The sequence below is a fragment of the Rutilus rutilus genome (assembly GCF_951802725.1).
Source record: "Rutilus rutilus genome assembly, chromosome: 17".
In the NCBI taxonomy this organism is placed as follows: Eukaryota; Metazoa; Chordata; class Actinopteri; order Cypriniformes; family Leuciscidae; genus Rutilus; species Rutilus rutilus.
In genome coordinates this window covers 11,589,213-11,612,762 of record NC_140230.1, presented here as the reverse complement: position 1 = coordinate 11,612,762, position 23,550 = coordinate 11,589,213, and positions in this window count along the sequence as shown.

Genomic DNA, 23,550 nt, shown 5'->3' with positions numbered 1-23,550 from the left:
CCATCAAAGCCCTGACAGACCGACCCGTTGCCTCTGAGCTCTCCTGACAGCTAGGCTTAGTCAGCAGAGCGCTGGCCCGCCCTGCTCGCATTCTGGGACTTTACTTAGCCGGTTCAACGTATCCCGAAATCCCAGTAGGAAACCTAACAGAAGGATCAATCAAACCATTACAGCAACACAGAATCAGACACACGCTGGACGAGTCTTTCTAGCTGACGCTCTGCCAAAATACAACTGTAATCAGAAGATGCAATACTATAATAATATATGGAGTTTAATACATTTAAAGAGTCAAATATTATTCCTTACCAGTGTTGGGTAAGTTACTCGAATTACTAGCTACTAACTACATATTCTAGTTTAATTAGATTGATGTACTAATTACTCTCTCTAAAAAAAGTATTGGATTACTTATTACTAATTACTTTATAAATCTCTTATTAAACTCAACCAGTTGAATAATACAAGGACAGACACAAAACTGCATGTATCTTCATATGGCTGTTCTAGATTGCTACACATAATTTATTAGCATAATTAACATGAAATCTGTTTTTAACATCATTAACTGATAAATAAATAAATAAATAAAAGTTTTAGGATTTGATGCCGACTTACTGTGGATAACCAAGTAAACTGTGTGTGTGTGTGTGTGTGATTTTGATGGTCATTTTAAAGGCATCAGAAAAAACAGCAATGCGGTTTATACTCTTATCACATTCACTGCAGCTGCCAAAGGCAAACCTGCATTGAAAAGCGAAATGGAAAAAAAGATCAGTCCATCTACCCTATACTTTTGAAAAAAAAAAAAAAAATTTTTTGTTGACGGACATTTTAGGGACCCAAGGATGCCATTTTGAAAACCTCAATATGATTCATAACCATGAATGTACTTTACTCCTAAATATAGTTTCATTTCCAACAGCTAATAATAATTGCTGAGCTTCAAACATGCTAAGACATGTTACCAGTTGACTGTAAATATGACCTGTTAATTGGTAAATGCAATCAGGCCAGAGTGAATTTTTTGTAACTTACTACCATGCAGTGACCATTTCGAATTCATCCTTAAGTGTAAATCAAACTGTCTGTGACTATCAACCAAATCAACCGAAGGGAAAAGCATAATGTTAATGATAAGAAAGAAATGAACTGTGAAAATAATCTAATACCTACAGTCAGCAGATCTATTTCTTGAATCTGTTAAGCCGGAAGGCAGTTTGCTCATTACTAGTGAAATCTTGTGACGAGCTACTGGTCTGAATCGTGCTTCATACATTACACAACTCCTCTGCAAGTGGACAAACCACACACACAGACACACACACACACACACACCCAAACTTTCTTGTCTGACGGCCTTGTGATCTCCAGACTGTCGGAAAACGCATGGCATACAGTGATAGTCCCCGAGAATGTGTGCTTTGTACAACAATGCCTTTAAAAGTATTATTCTAAATATTAGATTAAAGATTCTAAAGACTAAATCTAATAATTACAATCATTAAAAAAAACGAATGCAGATAGATAAACTTAAGCCGATCTGATTCCACGCTGCACGGCTGTTTCTCCATTTGCTGTGATCCCTGCAGTAGTCAGACAGTAACACACAGCCTCTAGACACAAAATGGCTGTCTTTATCACACATTATACGCTGCTGTTCGGCGTAAAATGGTTAGCAATGCTAAATGCTACGGTTGCTTTCTGCTTTGTCTAATTTTACTTATGGAAATACTTTCTAGTCACATTGCCATCCCCAACTTATTATGCGTTGCTCAAATTCAATGCATGCTCAAATTAATGAAGATAAATTCTTAAATAGACCTGTAACCGTATAGGCTGGGGCTTATCTGGGCCTTTCTGTATCCAGACAGGGCTGAGAGTCTGAGAGTATTGTGTGCTGGGCAGGCGTGGCACTGCAGTGAGAGAGAGAGAGAGAGAGAGAGAGAGAGAGAGAGAGAGAGAGAGAGAGAGAGAGAGAGATGTTTGTTTGTGTGAATGTGTGTGAGAGTGCAATATTAAAACAAAAAGAGAGTTTCCATTTACACTGGTCCTCTCATGCAGCACAACAAAGTCATATGAGGAGGAAAGAAATGTCGCAGCACTTTTATGACTTCTGGTTTTTTTAAAGGAAAGGAAAGGAAAGGAAAGGAAAGGAAAGGAAAGGAAAGGAAAGGAAAGGAAAGGAAAGGAAAGGAAAGGAAAGGAAATGTAAGTAAAGTACAAAAGGAAGGGACTATGTGTTTCAAGCAAAAAAGAGAAAGACAGTGAAAAGAATGACAGATAACAAAAAAGAGAGTCAAAGGAATGACAGAAAAAAAATCTAAACAAAAGAGAAAAGGAATGAAAGATAAAAAACTAAAGAAAACAAAACAAATGAGTGAGGAATGACAGATTTTAAAAAGAGAGTAAATGGAATGACAAATCAAAATAAAACAGAACAGAGCAAAAGGAACGACAGATCAAAAAACAAAACTAAAGAGAGTAAAAGGAACGACAGATCAAAAAACAAAACTAAAGAGAGTAAAAGGAACGACAGATCAAAAAATAAAACTAAAGAGAGTAAAAGGAACGACAGATCAAAAAACAAACCTAAAGAGAGTAAAAGGAACGACAGATCAAAAAACAAAACTAAAGAGAGTAAAAGGAACGACAGATCAAAAAACAAAACTAAAGAGAGTAAAAGGAACGACAGATCAAAAAATAAAACAAAAGAGAGTAAAAGAAATGAGATAAAAAAAGTGAGTAAAAGGAATGACAGATTTTAAAAAGAGAGTAAATGGAATGACAAATCAAAATAAAACAGAACAGAACAAAAGGAACGACAGATCAAAAAACAAAACTAAAGAGAGTAAAAGGAACGACAGATCAAAAAACAAAACAAACGAGATTAAAAAGAATGACGGATCAAAAAACAAAAAACAAAGAGTAAAAGGAACGACAGATCAAATTTTTTTTTTACAAAATTAAATAGAAAAGACAGTACATTGCGCAAAAGAATTTGTGTTGCAATTAAAAAAAAAAGAAAAAAAGAAAAGAAAAGTACTCTCTTCCATGACATGGCATGAATCTGAAAGGAGAGAGTTACTCTTCCTCAGTTATCCAGCACTTCTGAACACAAACTTCACCAACCCTTCTGTTTATCGACCCGTTCACAAAAGCTTATAGTCGCGACTCCACACCAACAGACCAAACTGCACTGAATCCAAAAGGGGAAATCACTGCTTACATTAAACAAGTGTCATCACATTCAGTTCATTTCTGTTAAATGAAGTGACAAAAATAATGCTTTTTTAAAAGCTGGGACTCCCTGCAATAAAAAAATACACGGTGTAATATAATTGACTCCCTGCATTAAAAATATATTAGGTAAATAACCTTCTACCTTATGCCCTGCTAAACCGAGCATATACGGACGGTGAGGACATTCACCGGAAATGCTTGAGAAAGTCCATTAAAGTTGTCTTCTGCTAATTAGTCCCGCTGTAGGCCTCCCTGTAGAATTCACAAAATGCAAGTCATTCTGCAGCCATTCCCTTCCCCTCCTCCCCCATCACCATCTTGCCTTATCATCCTCGCTATTAAAAATCCGTAAGGACAAGGATCTGTTGAGCTGCATGAGGTACATGATAAAAATCAGTCATCTTGGAGAAGTAGATTTTGATTGACAGGAGACCGCAGACCCGTTACAGTGGGCGGATCAGAGGGAGAAGAGAAAAGCTGTTCTAGCATGATGTACAAGGCACACAACATTAACCGCATTATGTAACGATTAGCGGTTATGGCTAATGATGGCCAATAGGTTGGTAAATGATTCAAAAATAATGTTTCAATTTTAGTGCCATTAAAAATTCGGTCCAACACGGCATTTGCTGAGAGCTCTGCGGTCGTTCAGTGTGAAAATGAACCCTGGGTGAAGGTGTATTTTGTGTTTTTGAAAGAACGATGGCTGGAAATGGCTACATAAATGAAGTGCTTTGAAATAGCTTAGCATGATACAAAAGCAAACAGAAACCACAAGAGCAAAAACCACAAAATGCAAGTAAAATAAAGTATTAACAAATTAAAATGTTCTGCTTTTAACAGCTGCTCTAAATTTTTAGTTAAAAACAAAAACAAAAAACTTAGAATTATATTTGGTAACACTGTATTTTACAGTGTCTTTATTACATATTACATGTAGTTACTATATACATTATGCAAACTGCAACTAACCTAAATCAAACCCTACTCCTATCCATAACCCCATAGTAAGTACATATATTTAATTAATATTACTCAGTACTTAAATGTATAATTACACCGTAAAATAAAGTGGGTTACACTGTGTATTCTATAGGTTTAGGGTAGGATTAGGGTTTGGTTGTCATTGTAAATGTAATTATTAGGGATGTAACGATACCCTCATGTCACGATTCGATACATATCACAATACTGAACTCACGATACGATATTATATTATACAATTATATTATATTATATTACATTATATTCAACATTATATATAATATTTTAATGTAGTACTGACACTAAAACTCTGAAAACGTAATTTTTTCAGAAACTATTCACGATACATATTGTTGCTTTTTTGTATTGCGATATATTGTGACACGATATATTGTTACACCCCTAGTAATTATGTATAATTTACTATTATTACCATGGTAAGTACATGTAACATGTAACAAGGACACTAAAATAAAGTGTTACCCTTTATTTTAAGGTATCTTTGTTACGCTTTGTTGCACTGTAACTATACATTTAAGTACTGAGTAATGTTAAGTAACTAAATCTACTTAGTCGGGTAAGGATTAGGGTTTGGATTGGTTTATGGTTAGTTGCATGTAATTATGCATAATTGATAGTTATTACTATAGCAACTACATGTAACATGTAACAATGGCACTGTAAAATAAAGTGTTACCATGAAGTGTAATTTTATATTTGTTTGATAATATATTTCTAAACAATTAAAGTTCTGCATGACTGAAATCATGATTCAATAAGTTCTACTGAAAAATTATTACCACTTTTTAATCCAAATTGAATTAAGAATTTGGAATTAACTGTGGCTTCGAAAAGATTTATTTGTACATTTTAGAGGTTTAACAATTGCAAATTGACAAATTAGGATCTGTTCTTAAAAAAAAAATTGGTAGAAATATAATTTGCTCAGCAATGAACTGAGAACTTCCTTTAAGATTTCCAGGAAAATGTATTTAATTAACCAACAACATGTAATGCACTGAGATAAATAAATAGCTGTCAAAATGTAAATAGATTAAAAGTTTGTATTTTCTATTCTGTCTTGACTTTTATCCACAGGAAGCAAGAAGATTTAGCCAAAGCCTGTGAAAAAGACTGAATTTATTTGATTGATAATCTGATTACCGGTGAACACAGCGCGAGTAGAGAGAGGCCGAGGAAATAAAAGAAACGAAAGGAAGCCTGCATGCCGTCGGGGTTATATTTGCTGAAAAGATCTCTTGGCATGCCAGCCTGGTGCTTTCACACCATTCAAAGACACACACTCGCTCTCACACACAGTGACACAATGGACACGCGGCCACTCTTCTACCTGTCAGTCTAAACAAAGAGAGGAAAGGAAATATAACTGTGCTTCTCAGCAGACACTGCAGAGCTGGCCAGCGGAGAGCATGACAAAGCAAACACTGGATCTTTTATTCACAATATGCACACACTCATTTTTGCACACATTTGATTTACTAGCTTTACAAAGAATGCATACTTTCACTTTATTTATTTTATATGTAGCCTAGACTATAGTAAAGTTTAGCTATAAATGAGTTTTTTCGTGCCCAAAACACTCCAAAGATGAGAAAAACTGTAAAAGAAAATTTAAATAAATATTCAATCAGAAAGTTGCACTTTAAAAAAATCGGTAACACTTTACAATAAGGTTTCATTAGTTAATACATTAGCAATACATACTGCATTTATTCATCTTTGTTTATTGTTAGTTAATAAAAATACAGCTGTTCATTGTTCGTTCATGTTAGTTCACAGTGCATTAACTAATGTTAACAACCTTTGATTTTAATAATGTATTAGTAAATGTTGAAATTAACATTAATAAATGCTGTATAGTGCAGTTCATTATTAGTTCATGATAACTAATGCAATTAACTAATGAAACCTTATTGTACAGTGTTAAAGTGTTAAAAGTGCTACTCTGTTTCTGATTGAATATTTATTTAATTTTTTTACAGTTTTTCTCATCTATGGAGTGTTTTGGGCACGAAAAAACGTATTCATAGCTAAACTTTACTATAGTCTAGGCTACATACAAAATAAATAAAGTGAAAGTATGCATTCCTTGTAAAGAAAAATCTAAGCAAATAATTGTAAATAATATTATACAAGTATTGATAATTCATAAAAATAATACTTTATAACTAATATAAGTTATATATTATACGTATAACTTAAATCAGAATTTTATATTATTTTTGTATTTGGTTTATATATTTGGTTTCACTTTTATTTTAAATAGTTGCTTCATCATTGCTCATATGGAGGTATTGTTGCAGATTCACATGCATGAATCTTCACATTCATACAGTAAAAAATACTATTTTTGCATTTTTGTGTTTCCTCTCATACAACAATAAGCACAGTATGAGTTTTAGTTTCAGCTGATACTTTTACAGCTTCTGTTCATAATCATGAAAGCATAAACAACAAGAAAATAGGGTAACATTTTATTTCACAGTGTCATTGTTACATATGTTACGTGTAGTTACTATAGTAATAACTATAAATTATGCATAATTATATGCAACTAAACCAAACCAAACCCTAATCCTAACCCTGTACATGTAGTTACTTAATATGTGATAATAAATAGTATCATTAATAATTATAAACAGTATAATAAATCTAGTAATAAATGTATAATTACAGGGTAACAAAGACACCTTAAAATAAAGTGCAACCGAAAGTAGTTTGAAATTGACATCACTTGTTTATGAGATTTTCAGTGATGCATATGGGTTGGTTTTATGCCATAAAATCATTAAAATATGGACAAAATGAGATATTATTATTGCAATGCTTACCCTTCATAGGATCCACACGGTCTTGTGTAACATCATTCAGGAAGTTCCATTCTGTAGAAAAAGCACACAAAAAAACACAAGGAACTTTATTGTTAAAATAAAGATAAACATATCAAACAGGCACTATTTTGACACTCATTGTTGACACAATTATACTGAATTACAAAACAGCAAAACTAATGTATGGGATAATGTCTCTGAAATTGATTTAAAAAGTGGTGAACTGTAATTAAATATTTAAATGTCAATTTCAGTTTCTAAAGGGAGATTCGGTTGACTGATTTTAAATAGAAGGGTAAATGTGCATGAAATGATTGGGAAATGCAGTGCAGGAATCCTGAACGCCACAGCTTGAGGAAAATCTATGAGACAGCACTTCCGGTCTAGCACACATTTGAATACACATAAAAGGGGGAAAATATATTCCAAACATATAACTATGTGATCAGCAGGTTTGAAGCACTTTTTTTCACTGTGACGGAGTGAGAGTGACAGAGAAGAGAGAAATAAAGCAGGCGGAGAGTGAGCGAGAGAGAGAGAGAGAGAGAGAGAGAGGTGGAGTAGGAGGACATAAACACAGAAACAGAAAGGTAAGACAGTAGAAGAGGACGCCGGTGTATTTCTGGCTTTGTCCATGAGGGGGAGGGTTTCGAGGGACTCGTTTTTCAAAGTTAACAGTGTCATTAATCACCTGGCTCACACTCGGGCTCGATATGAGATTTAAACCGTATGATTACACTCATTGATCGAGCGCAGGTTTTCTCCAGCTGTCTGCTCGGTGCTGTTCCGGACCCGTTCTTTATTAATTGACTAAACGATTCAAGGACAAAAGCTGACAAACTGGACCATGAATAATTCTCCCTTCACTTTGCACTGCTAGAATCACATGAATGTATTAGTCAGGCTATCATTTTCATGAAGAAAAGATCCACTCTAATGGACTTATGATTTGTGATCGTGTGACGCAATGATTGTGATCGCAATGACTCATCTTTTCATCACTGAATGTGAAATATTGTTTTGTGTTTCCAGAGAAATCCCCTAAAATGTTTCATCAAAGAGAGCATCCATCTATCTATCTATCTATCTATCTATCTATCTATCTATCTATCTATCTATCTATCTATCTATCTATCTATCTATCTATCTATCTATCTATCTATCTATCTATCTATCTATCTATCTATCTATCTATCTATCCATCCATCCATCCATCCATCCATCCATCCATCCATCCATCTATCTGTGTCCCAAAGCACAGTATGTTGAAAAGAGTATGCCAGAAGTCCCAGGATGGTCTACTATTCCCGGTGGATTTTCGAAGTGTGGATCCGTGCTCACTATAAAGGCTAATATCGCCCACAACCCGTTACGCTTTGGAGGAGGAACTACAAACACGAGTAAAAAATGTGACATGGTGGATGTGTGTGACCAACGGTTAAGTAGAGAGGAAAGGGTAAAGGGGTTTGAGTGACTAATAATCAACATTTAAGCTGATAAAAAAAATATTTATGTAATGTTATCTGTGTTATATCTCATCTGCAGCATTTAGAAAGATCCGTTTGGCCATTAGCTTGTAAATGCACAGTTATGGATGAATATGAGGAGAGTCTCCGCATTAAAGACCCGTGACTGGCAGATCAACGTAACTCTGCATTTCTCTCCGATACGGTAGGAAATTAAATGTGGAGGATTTTATCTTTGACAAGATGATTGACAGGTCAGTTGATGCGTGTAATTAAGCGAAAGAGAGCAACCGTTAAAGACACAATTGTATGATGTGATAGTATGTCCCAAAGCTTGTCTACTCTTCTGCTACACACTCAAAAGTATCTACTTGTTCTTCACAAAAAGAGTACATACTTTTAGGGCGTAGTATAAGTAGACGAACTGAGACGCAGCAAATGTCTGTCTGTCCATCCGTCAGTATAAAATATAATGAATACATATGTTGTTTGTTTGTCCGTTTGTTCTCGAACAAAATATTTATACATTACATTCATACATTATATGGACGGATGGACAGACAGACAGACAGGTCGGTTGATTGAATTATTTATACATTATATTTATTATTATTACAGGTAGACAGACAGACAGATAGATAGATAAATAGATAGACAGACAGACAGACAGATAGATAGATAGATAGATAGATAGATAGATAGATAGATAGATAGATAGATAGATAGATAGATAGATAGATAGATAGATAGATAGATAGATAGATAGATAGATAGAAAAGCTAAACATTAATTAGCCTATATATATTTAGTTAATCTATATGTTTTTTTATAAATCTAATCATTTGCACATTTGAAACTGATCTTAGTATGACTTAGTATTTGTGGAATGCCTATGAATCAGCTGATGGCTGCAGACACACACACACACACACACACACACACACACACACACACAGCAGCTAGAATGTCCAGCACAGCTGTTTTTCCTCTGCGCGGCACACGCATGTTGATTATTTGACAGAACACCATTAGCGCCTTTAAAAGACGGTTAGTGGTGTGGACTACAGGCTGAGTACGCTTAAGTGTACAGTACATTAACCTTCTCTCTTTCACATAATTGCTGGCTTCCTGCATGCTAATTCGATCTGTGAGGCTTCGCTTCTTGCATTACAGGAAAGGGTATTCCTCCAGCAGATATATTGTTTATGATTCATACATGAGTATAATTGTGTTGATTATAAAAATGACTGTTAACATAATTCTTTTGAAGACAAGAATCTATGACTGTGAATTAAAAAAAAAGAAAAAAAAAGTGAGTGTGGGGGAAAAAAGCATTTTCACAGAGATAATTACAATTAATTGCATCACACTGATGATTTTAATTGAGATCTTCAGATATTTCTCTAACAGAGTAAAGAAGCGCTCACAGCTCGGTGGAAGCTGATAAAAGACTATCTGTCCACAACCTTTTAAAATTAGCATGGGAAACTGGAGCAGCCAAAAAGGAGACTTTAATTTTACAGAATTATTGTGACACCCAGGGGCATGGAGCAAATGATTGCTGCCTGTTCTAAATTGTGTAAAAATATAGTTTGCCATACGGACTAGGCCGTCATTGCCGCTACGCTGGAGCAATCTAGATCAACACATCGCTTTACATAAAGAGTGACTCAGAGTGTAATAGTGTTTAAAAGATAATTATTCATGTGAGCAGTTCGGCGCGGTGTGATGAATATAACCGAAGAAAGAGCTGAGGAGAGAAACAACTGAAGACACACATGACAAGAGTGTTAAAGACAGACCTGACAGAATGGTTGCGATTAACATTTTAAACCACGATTTTTTCCCCTTCTTCCCTCATCTGTCTCCCCTTCCAGAACCCTTGACACTCAAGGGATTATTTTTCATCGCATATCCGCTGTTAAGTTATATTCCAGTCTGGCAGGAGTCAATTGAAGTCTGTTTCTCAGAGAGAGGGAATTAAGAAAATCTGATTGTGTTTGTACAGGTGAAATGATCAAAGGAAAAGAAAATGCCTGTTATTGGAGATTCCCTTTTCTTAAGCTGGTTTGTGACAATATTGGTTTCTCCATCAGAACCAGTGAAATATCATTATAGTGTATTTTGTTACTGTGTCAAAAAGGTTGATTTTTGATGTATAGACAGTTTTAAGTTGTTATTATTATTATTGTTATTACAATATATAACTTTGTTTAATAACTTAGTTTATTATATTATTGCATTATATTATATATATATTATAACCACGGATTTAAATTTTTATTACAACATCTCATGTATGCTGTAACCATATATTCAATATATAAAAAAAAATCATCCTAAAAATACTGGTTGCATTTTAAAAAAAAACTATAATTGTCAAAACTGATTCAAACCCAATGCAATATTTATTGTGTGGAAATGAATTTCCAACACAACAAACAATTTTGCCACTAATTTTGCCACTTTTTTTTAAGTGAACCTTTATTAAGGAGACATCTATGTCAGTGAAGAGCATTGAGATGAAATTTAAATATTTCTATTGTGCTTTATATCTAATCAATATTTTGCAGATTATTGTTAACACTTTCCTGGTTAAATAAACATTACATAAAGACTAAATACAATAAAATTTTGAATTTTTTATTAATGTTCTATTCATTATATGTTCGCATTTTTACATTTATTCCAAAAGAATAACTTATTATTTACAAAAGTATATTTAAAAATGAACTGATTATCAGCTGCTCTTTTCAAAAGTCAACTTCTTTTGAAGTTGTCATGTATTATTATATACAGTATATTATATTGTATAATCAGGCAATTTGAAGTTTGATTTTGACGTGACATAAAGCAGTGATATCTAATTGGGTGAGTTGTTTACTTACTTTTTAAGTAGTCTTCCCATTAACTCCATCAGTGTCTTCATTCAAGGCCGATTTGCACCAGAAAATAAGAGGCGGGATTTATCGCACGAACCAATCATATCCAATTATAACCGATATTATCCAATCATAGCCCACTGCCTTCTCTCATGTGACTTTACCCCATTCATTCTCAATTACCCCCCACCAAACCCACCGCACTTTAGGGCGTCTATTAAAAGTCAATGGGCTCAGGGGAAGCACGAGTCCCGCTGTAAACTTTACCTGCTGGTGTCATTATTGAACAGCGCTACTTTAGAAAAACGAGTGATTCATACACGTTATTAATGTCACATTTTGTAATATTTGCATTGTGTCATTTTTGTAACATCGATTATTTTCTAATCCAATTTTTTTGAGGACATACTGCCTCCCTTGCCTTTGAGTAACGCCCCTTATATATATTATCTTTTCAGAATATCATCAAACACAACTTGAGATGTGGTGAAAAATGTTCAGGATGTTCATGACAAAAGCAACATGCATGTCAGTCCACTGTTGGACATTAGTGGACAAATTAAACAATGACAGTGTGAAAAGTGATTTTCTAAACGTGACCCTGGACCACAAAACCAGTCACATGGGTCAGTTTTTCAAAATTGAGATTTAAACATCATCCGAAAGCCGAATAAATAAGCTTTCCATTGGTGTATGGTTTGTTAGGATAGGACAATATTTTGCCGAGATACAACTATTGAAAATCTGAAATCTGAGGGTGCGATTGAGAAAATCGCCTTTAAAGTTGTCCATTTATGTTTGCCCTGCATTCACTCACAAGAATAAATGTTTTATATATTTATGGTACAAAATATATTCATGGAACATGATCTTTACTTAATATCCTGATGATTTCTGGCATAAAAAAAAAATCGATAATTTTGACCCATACAATGTATTGTTGGCTATTGCCACAAATATACCCGTGCCACTTGTGACTGGTTTTGTGATCCAGGGTCACAAATGTCCACAGGAACAAAAGTGCCCATATTTGAATAATACTACTAATAAAAGTAAAATACACCCAATTGAATGCACATTTTTCTTACATTTCGCAGTCAGAATTCATGGAAAGGAAAAGGAAGCATCTGTTCTCCTCAAGCAAAAGTAGAATTGCTGACAGTTTGTGGCTAAGTTTGGGCCCAGCAGCAGAAAATCCCCCACTGAGGAGGTATGGGTGTGAAATCCATTTAAGACTGCCGCGGGCACAAGCAATGTCATCCTGTAGAAAACAGGCTGTGAAAACTAGTGCTACAAGCCCTTTGTGTGTCACTCTATCACAACTGTGCAGAGTAGAGCAGGATCTAATGTGTTCGATGGCTGCACGGATAAAGTGTGAAGGTTAGTTGTGCGAATATGAATGTGCAATTGTTTTTTATACGGTGAGAAAAAAAAGGGTCAGTGCAGAGCCAGAGAGGGAGTGCGGAACAGAATTACTTCAAAGCTGCGGTTATTCAGGTCTTGCCGTCGATTAAAGCACACATATTAAGAGCGCGTGAAGAGCTCTTCTCTGGATTTAAAGAGCCACGGCAATTCAGGTTTCACGGCAACCGTTTCCGAAATCTGCTCTGATCCACACTTCACATAAACCCACAGGAGAACAGTTCAATAGCACATCAACACTGATTTAGGACAAAATGTTCATCTTTGTTACCTGATGTCCATTTTGTTTGCCTGTTTTGCCTCGAGTGCACAATTTCATTATTACCATCAAAGCTTGTCTTCTGGCATTCCATGAAAAATGGCAATTATCCTCATGTCATAATCCGAGTGTCGACACACTCATGATGTCGACAGCACACTAATGCCATGTAACTAATCCTCTTATACACTGGCAATGCAAATTCAATGCATAAATATTGATTGTTTTTACAATTTTCATCTACATTATTCATAAATGACAAATTAGAATTCTTTGGGATTTGGACTTGCACATTTGTGGAGTCAAAGAACAGTATTTGAAGCATTGTTAGCCAACTACGGTCGCAAATTCCATTGATCTCTGTCGGTAACAACGGAACTTGCAATCATAGTTGCTTTTGGAAAACTCACCCCACACCAGTAGCCCCAACAACTTAGAAGAAATGGAATTTTTTTCTTATTTCAAAGATTACCAGAAAATGGCTCCCAGTTTAGAAAAGAGACTCATATAAGTAGGCCATTCATAGGTGAATTTCAAAATGAGCAACATTGGTCAACCAACCCAATCTCATGTTAAAATGTAGCTATTTTATGCATTGGCAAATTAGTAAAGTCGTATGAATTTGTACAATTTGAGTAAAAAAAAAAAAGTAAGCACGAAGTTGGCCGTAAACCTCAACCAAAATGTTAAATAGTTATTTTATTGCCGGCTTAACCAATAGCAGCTTTATATCTGACCAATAACAGTTGGCAAATGTTTAAAAAACCTGTTTGACATTATGAAAACATTAATTCTATTGGCTATTCCATTAGTGGCGCAGAAATCCCGTTTTTGACCTTCAAAAAATAAAACCACAAAAGCTTTCAACGCAATACTAAATTGTCCCAATTAATACCAAAGATGTCGGATAAATTTCACCGTCCAATGCGCAACTGAGAAACTGAATATTACATCAATTTCTCAATCCCGATTTCCCCTGACATCTGTTAGGAGTGCTGTCTTGGACAGAAAAAGGTAGCTCCTGCTGAAGATAAAATCGAGTAAATCTTCAGCAGTTTTAACATGGATTTGTAGTGTGATTTACGCTCCTGACCCTTTTGTAGCACGCTAAGCTGTAGAAATGCAAGTAAAGGGAGTGGATGGGAGGGGGAGGAGGAGGAGGAGAAAGATGAACTGAGGGGAGGAGATGGAGTGAGTTCATATGAGGCTGAGTCTACAGTTCAAGCCAAATTCTTCCACTCTACTGAACACAAAACCGATGACGCCGTGAACTACAAAGCATTGAGAAATATGGCAAAGGATTGCCAGTAGTGTACTCATGTATTTCATTTAAAGTGGATCACCACTCCTGACTAGTCGATTCTGTGGTTTGTATCTGTGTCAAAAATGAATAATTGAATCCATATATGTAAAATGAGATACAATATATTGCAAATACACCAAATTTACATCAAATTCTAGAAGAAAAACATTGTTTCATTTGTTTGGCACATGGAAATAGTTTCTATCTATAAATAGTCTTTAATACATTTTGTTTCACTAGTTCATTAAATTCTTTCCTTCTGCATTCTTTTCTTTTGTGAATCAGCATTTTCAGACAAATCTAAACATGTGTGAGTCAAATGGACCAAAAAGCAAAGGATTTGCTCCTAATAAGGAACAAAAGGCGAGTACACACTATTGTGTTGTGTACCAAGTTCTGTTCTTCAGATAAGAATGGTGCACAATCTGGCACCGGCATCTGAAAAGCTGAAAAAACCCTTCTCTGATAAAGGCTCTTACAGTTGGTAGAGCTACGAACAGATAAAACCAAGGTGAAACCTATAAAAATAGCTCAATTAAACCTCAATCAAACTCAGCCTTGTTAAACAGAACTAATATTATCCTTGTCATAATAATTACAAAAATTTCCCGCCAGTAACTCCCGTGGTGATACCTCACCTTTTGATATGGAAATAAGTGGGCACGGATTCGGCACGTTTCCGCTAGGCAGTTGAGGAGGACAATGAGAGGAGGGAGAAACGGAGGAGAGAAAGAGAGAGCGGAAAGGCCAGACAACCCCTCGGTAAACGAGTGTGATGGAATGTGGGTCTTTGGGAAGCGCTTTACAATCAGCGACATGCTTTGGTCTTGCCACATTATGGTAAATGAATGACTACTCTTACAGTCATGGCTCCCCATGGTTGAGGATAAATAATGGATAGAGATGAAAAATGCATCAATAGTTAATTCCCAGCAAATTCCCAGCATGATAAAATTCCATCTTATATTTAAGAAATGCAAGATCATGTCGTTGGAATTGCTCCTTGAGGAACTGAATTTTGTCCTTTAAAATGCTGATAAGCTAAAGAAAATGATAAGACCAATTTGATAGCAAACCATATGCAGCATCAAGTGTAGTACTATGCAGGAAATCTTACAGGAGTCTTCTAGGAAATTAAACTAGGTGAAAGACAGCAAAGTATAAAAGAAGAAAGTGCTTACCTTCGTGTGTAAGTGCATCAGAACACTGGAGACTCATAAACACACAGGTGCGCGCACACACGTCCTGGTGCGAGCGACCAGACAGACAAGAGAACCCATCATTGTTCTCCACTTTCTCCACCCACACAAAGCCCACGCAGCGAGTGTGTGTGCAGATATGCAGGAGCAGCAGAGAACATACACACACATAGAGAAACACGCGTGTGTGGTGTGTCTGAGTGTGACAGCGTGAGAGGCTGCACACAAAGAACTCAGAGGAGACTCCAATGCGAGTCACATGACACGCGTACGTGTGCCTGAGTGCAAGTATGTACATGAAAACGCATGCTGGTGCGTGTGTGCATGTAAATGAAGAGGAAACAGATGAAGGGAAACCCTACACACACCGCATAGTGTGGATATAGAGCACGTCTGTTTTACGAGGCCCTCGGGGAATGCAGATGCTCAACGCACACACACAATCACCCTCCCTGTATTATTAATAACTTTTAATGGTTCCATTACATGGTATATTGGCTGCATTGCTTTAGCATGGATGAGTGTCAGAATTCATAAGAGCAAGCAAAGAGAGAACAGCCTCTAGTCAGCTTGCTCTCTAATGTGCCATCATTCTGTTGAACACTATATCTATAATTTCTTTAACGATATATGCCGATTAATGCATGAAATTAATTGTAATTAATAGCAGATTTGATATTAAAGATAATTGAAATGCATTGCATTATTGTGTAAAAAAAAAAAAAAAAAAAAAAAACGGAATAAAAATGACTAACTAAACTACAAAATGTGCAATTTTTATTGCATTATTTTTGATATATTAAAATTGGATTGTGTCCGTAAACAGATATTATCCCAGTATACTATGAAGAAACGTAAGAAAACAGAGAAAGAAGAGAGTAGAGAAGTGTTTTTTTTGTTTTTGTTTTTTACACAGTTCAGTCCCAAACGAGCTAATGATCTGAATCAGGTTTGTTAAAGAAAAACATGTGCAATGCTGTGGTTCTCCAGGACCAGGATTGAAAACCACTGGATAGAGCATGTAGCTCAGGAACGGAAATAGGAGGCTAATTCCGGCATAGGAAACCAATCAATGAGAAAAATGAGGTAGTGTGTGTGAGAGAGAAAGAGAGAGATAGAGATGGGTGGAGGGGGATGGGAGGCATGTTATCTCTTTAATAGACTAATCAGCGTTGGTATTGTGCATTTGCTCTGCTGAGAAGCTTTTGTCTGATATCGGCATTATTGTGGCACTGAATAGAATTTAGTATTAGCGAGTGCTGTGCTGAGGATTAACCAATAGAATAATGCATGCCAATACATTCCTTCACGTAAAGGCGATTTTCATAATAACGTAATTGACGTTAATAATAATGGCTTGTTTTAAATCAATATTCTGCAGATTTAAATGGGGGTTTTCTATACTTTATTGCCACTTTGAGCACTCTTGTTTAAAGGGCCAATTGTTGTATTAAGGAGATTTTAAAGAGGCTTGTTGGAGGTTAATTACTTTTATGAGACAAAAATTGGTCATAGAAATGTGTTTATCCAGCTATTTATTACTGTATTAATGTAGTAGCTGAATCATTTTGTATATTAAAATGACTGTGATAACATGAAAGAATTTATCAAAATGTTAAAAAGAGAAAATTAAACTGATAAATCAGTTCTAATATGTGCTTTTGCATTGCAAAAATGCTGTTGCTCTAATAGAAAGATCACTGAAATTAATGTCTAATTTATGAATTCATGAATATTAATTATGTGTCATTTAGAAAACTGGCCATAGTAACATTGTACCAAAAAACGAGACCTTGAATGTTCAACATGTAAATGCAATCTGATTGCAAAACCTCCACTCAGTCAACACAAAGCAAACGACACTCATTAGCTTTACGTACAGGTACTGCACACACACACACACACACACCTTTTTCTCCTAACATCTTTTAAAACGCGTCTAACATAATTCGCGTTGCACAAACACAGACGGAAAATGCATTAATTAGAAAATGAATTGCTTTCAAACTGCCTTTGTTAACGGTTATGGTTTAGAGAACAAAGACGAGGAACCTCCCTGGTGCGCTGGTGATTCTGCCTACACACTTCCTGAGCTCCTCACCATATAGCGCACATCCATCCTCGGAGGAATTCTCTGTCAATCACTGAGCCTGTGGGCAGCTCTGCCTCTACGGCCATTTTGTGAGCGGATCCTCAAGGAGGGATTCGTATTATAGAGATAGATTAATGCTATTATTATTTAACGATCCAAACAGCTCATTCATGTATAGATTCTATATATATTACGTTAAAGTAAATGCAGAATACTGAAGACGGATAATACAAAAAATTGTTCCCCTTTTCTGTCTGTCTTTGTCTTACACGCTTGTCTTTTGCAAATATAAATACTGTTTTCCAGTACCCTAAAGCATCTGTATATACAGTGTGAACACTGTCACTCACTAGTATTGCAATAATGGCCTCTGACATTGGAATAAAAGTCAGCCATGCCAGCCATGAAATAGTTGGTCTTAAATGCATCTTTTGCTTTGCAGTGCCGCTCATTTACAAATGACATTAATTGCCTCTTATACAAGAAAAAACCAACAGCGTTACACAACCGCTCGCAGACACACAGCTTAGGTAAATCCTCACGGTTAGTCCAGCATTCGGTTGCGTACGCACCACACCCAAAGCCACAGTGAGCATATGGAGCGCAACTGAGTCCAAATGGTACACTGAACAAGCACTAAAATCCAAATAATGTGTATGAGAGCAAATGTGTTTTGTTTAGGGAGCAATGCAAGTGAATTTTAAACATGGCTTAAAATGAACCTTGACAGATGTCATTGAGTCATCTTCAATTAGGATAATGAGAAACAGGCCTAAATATAATTCCGTCTATGGCCATTTTGAAAGGTTTCAATAAGCTGGAATTTTCTAGGAACTCGTCAGTTAGTGTTTCTTCAGGGTGTGATGAACATACGAGCAGAGAAATGCACAAGCGTAACCAAATCGCTGTTTGTAGAGCAGCTAGGTGCCACAATAGGGTCCATTTATTCAGGGCGTCATGCAAACCCATGTATGAATTGCACGCCGGGCGGAATCATTTTATGAGGCTCATTCTACATCATCAAGTTGCCATTATCATTTGTCAATTCTATTCACAAGATGGCATTAAATGTGCACCACACACTTGCATATGTGCCCGTGATACGCATACGTGTCCGTGAATAATGGGAATGTAGTCGGCTGACACTGACATCCTTGTGCTAAATACGTAACGTTCAACTCAATAAAGAGAAATTCAGCAACCTTAGCTTTAGTACATAATTCATGTGCACTTCAAATAATTTATTTGTTGATAAACTAAATGCACTGATGCTAAGAAATGAGCATACATGAGGATACATTCAGTCAATCAAGACAATTTTATTTGGCATATCTGTGATAAAGTGCATATCAGTGGATGCTGTTTGGTAGCACAGGGCAAATGGCCTTTCGCATTACGGTAAGCTGAGAACAGGAAATGTCAGAGTAGACTCCTGTGAGGATGGACGCAGGTGAGAGACGCAGGCTAATGTACCTGAGTTCCCTCAGCTCACTAATGAAGCCTCCCACTGACAAACCCACACAGAGATACATGGCACACATACATTTCCTTTACCAAAATACAAAAAAAACACATAGATGTTCCGATAGCACATACACGAAAAGAATTTTAGATACATAGATTCCTGTGAATATTAAAACGTCGCACAGTGAATTTGTAGCACAGATAGTATTTTGATAAAGGTTCATTTGTATGCAGGCCAACAGGAAAAGTCAACTACCGCCTAGACAGTGCGACCACACCTGACCTCTGACTAGTTGGCCTCCCAGGTTTCCCCACATTAAAACTACAGCTAAGCACAGAGGCTAAACTTTATCTACGGGGTCTCTGCATTGTCTCTCACTTCTAGCCTTAAATGGCTCTATCTATTCCATAGGGCAGGGCTTACTAAATCTCTCTGCATCTATAGAGCAGCATCTCCTGCACCTTCGCATAGATGAAAAGGCGACTTATATACTCATAATGACATCAGCTAGTTCTATTCTCGCTGCTTTATCTCACCCAAAGGAGTATGTGTGAGAATGAGTGCATACTGTCTGAACACATACGTGTCCATGTGTATGTATTTGCATGTGAACCGCTTCCGATTCCTTGCGGTGAACAGGGCTTGTGCAGTGATTTCTGGACAGCCTTTGCGGTGTTACATAAAATTGATCGCGTAAAGGTGTGCGTTTCTCTCGGCCACATGCGTTTTCCGTATTTTCGAAAATTCCGAGGGGATCTTTGAAAAGTCTCATTGTTTAAGGGAACCCAAAGGGACAGTCCCTCGTCCACATCACGGCTTGACAGAGAAGTCACTGTTCTTAGTGTGATGCTACAGTGGATAGATTGGCACAAAAATGTGATAGACCGTTATACAGAGAGAACTTGTACTTTTAAAGGGCATCACCGGTGATGTGCACAAGACACACACTCCAAATAAAGGAAGTATGGTCTGCAGGGCCTCAGGCATTAGAGCATACACACATAGACAATGTCAATGAGTGTGTGTAGTACATGTATGTCTGTGTGCGTGTGTGTGTGTGTGTGTGTGTGCTTGGCGCCTGCACTTACCGCTCGGACTCCCTCATGATCATTGCAGACAGTTGTGTTGATTGTGTCCCGTCGCTTCCATGAGCGTTCCCAGCTCTGATCTCACACACACTCTCTTTCATACTTCCTCTCGCTCTTGTTCACTAACTATGTTTCTTTCTCCATCCTTGCTTCCTACCTCCACTCACACACTCACACGCTCCAGGAGAATGTGATCGGTAGCCTCACCCTGGCACAGAGAGTAGGGAGACACATGGGAGGGGTGTTTTGTAATCTGCCAGGTTGTACCACCCACGGGAGAGCGCTGACAAGAGGGGGAACGGGAAAAGGGGAGGGAGAGAGGAAGCCGTAAGCGCTCTCCATCTATACCAACACCGACACCCTCTGTCTGACTGTGAGTGGTCTCTCCCACCTTCCGATTGGAGCTCCTGCCTTGTCTTCATTAAAATTCTTGCAAAAAAAAAGAGTAGAAACAAGGGGAATGCCTTCACACTGGAGATTGATTCAACTATTGGTATTTGCCTAAGACATAAGGATTAGGATAAGTCATCCAGACATGCTAGAATGAGCACGCTACCATCACTGCGCTGTGCATGAGCTGATGAAGCAGCATGTGCGAGCTTGCGGTGGGGGTAAAATTGGTGTGCATGACAGTAGAGTCACTGTGCGCACTAGAAAGCGAGGGTCTTTCATGCAAAAACAGCTTATTTAATATAGTAAGTTATCACTCAAGCAGGTAAAAAATAAATCAATGCTAATGGCACTAAACTGAGGGATCATGTGCCTAAGGGTTGACGCCATGATGACGTAGGCTGTTTCTCACTACGTGCTTCATTATAGAATTTCATTTACTCACTGACTAGGGTCTGGAAAACAATGACTCTGTGTCATGATTTGGAGGAAATGACATGTAAGTGCAGTTACAGTACGCAGAATGTGTGGCTTCGACTGTGTGCGGCTGCGTTCTTGCATCTGGGTTTGTTGGGTGGGGTTTTCTGCTTTGGCTTTTTGCGCAAAAAGAAAACCAGATATCTTCTTAAAAGCACTTTTCTAATCGCGAAGGTGTCTTCTTGTCTATTTATGCTTTATGTCGGAAAACGAATTGAGCGTGTGCTCGGATCGGTGAGTGAAGATGCATGAATAGCTACATTAGCCGTCCCATCACCCATCACTGTCTTCAGCGGTCTCTAAAATCAATGACAGAAATATGTTCGGAGAGATCAGCACAAAAGGTAGAGTTCCTCACGCCATATCTCCATATCCAGAACTTATCGAATCTGAACTCGATAGGCCAAAGCAAAAAGGGCTCAAATTTCAACATGTATGCAGTCAGGATTATAGAGATTGAAAGTGATCCCTGGGATTAAATAAAACCATGGGTGTTGTGACATATCTGAGCACCTTGGGCAGCAGGCTAAAGATAATTTGATGTGAGTCGGTTGGGCGTATTGTATCATGTTTGATTGACATAAATCCCTGCAGTAAAACAGCCAAAATCCATCAAGGCTCACGTTGACAGGCAATTTGATTGGCAGGTGGGTGTGGGAGGGCAAGTGCAATGTGTTTAATTGCATTTGTATATATAATGTTGTTTGACAACGTGAAATCTTGATATACCTAACAGAATAACCGACGGACAATTTGTCAGCTGTTTAACTGTAGAGACTTCTCATGCCTTTTTCTAGTCGTTTCAAATGTGCACCTACGAGCTTTGCGTGTGTGTCTAAATGGTTTGAGTAGCACGCATTTGAATTCACATGTCTTAGTGCTTAAGATTTAACCGTTTCTAAAAGTGTTTGTAAAAGACTGTGGTGCGTGTGTGTGAAGATAAAGACTGAATATGGTTCTACTCCCTACCCCCAACAAAGTGAACGCATTTACACGCCTCACTGCTACTGACACTAACAGTGTGTGCGTTTGCATATTTGTGTGTGTTTTAGCAATTATTAACCTTGTTAATACTCCCTATGTCAAGATTTTAAATGCACCATTTGTGGCATTAAGAAGCATTGCATGCATCGGTGTACGTACGTGTGCATGAACCCGGTGGCTATTGTGTTCATTCACACCATCAGACTGCCTTTCTACCCTCAGTTCATTCTCAGTCTTTTAAAGAGGTGTTTCTGAAATACACAAGGAAGGCTCTTTCATGCGGTTTGGCAGCGGGCACACCCTATAGGAACGTCTGTCTGCCTCCTGTCTTCTCCGCCATGCCAGAGAAGGGATATGATTAGCCAGCACTACTGGAGTTGGATGCAAGGATGGAGGAGAATAAAAGCATGTGGGGGATGGTGGGAGGAAATTGGCCATATATGCGTTTCTTTGTGATGGCCCTATTGATTTTGATGTATCATGAGACAGTGGTGAGGTTAGACAGCAAGACGGAAGAGTATTAACAGCAGAGGGAGGGATAGAGAGGGAGCGGCGACAGATGGAATCAAGAGGCTAGATATGTATGGAGCATATAGGGGAGACCATTGCTGATTGTGACTCTATGAGGTGTCACTATGCAATTCAGTGGTGAGGTGAGGTGAGGAGGAGTCACTATGAGGTGAGGAGTCAAAAGTCCAATTACACAAATGTGTGTTTTTTCAAGCAGTTGTTATGTTACACCTAGTGTAGTTCAAAACCATTTTAAAGGGATAGTTCACCCAACATTTCTGTCAAGTTCAAACCCACATGCCAATCCAACTGTATGACTTTCATCTGTGGAACATAAAATAAGATATTTTGAGAAATGTTGTTGTTGTAGGGTTGTGCGATTAATCGTAATAGTTTTTTCGATTTCGATTTCCAACGATTATGAAAACAAGATAATCGAGGTAAAATGATCATTGTGCCGCTGCCACATTCCGTCCAGCGCAGCTTCCTTTCCTTCACAGCGGTGCACTTTCGTTCCTCCCTAAAAGCCCAAACTTGACATCCAATTCAGCCATATAAGTGAGTGTTGTAAAATGCAGTCTACTGTTGCTAAACTGGGGGCTCTGCTTGATGTTAAACTGTTATTAAATGTGTATTAAGCCACGAAAGAGAAACTGTTCCCTAGGCGACCTCCTGTGCGCGTGCTCCGAGACTAGAAAGTATCCTCATAAACACAGTCGGTTATGTCTTAAGTGAATGTAAACACTGAGAAAGAGCGTGGGTGTTACAATATATTGGATACGTGCATTAGCTCTTAAAGTGACAGCAGCCTAATAAATCTGATGCAGTCCTTATTGTTAATCAAACAACAAAAGGCAAAGATAAAATTCCTTACTGCTCTTAAAGGGATAGTTTGGCCAAAAATGATATTAAACCCATGATTTACTCACCCTCA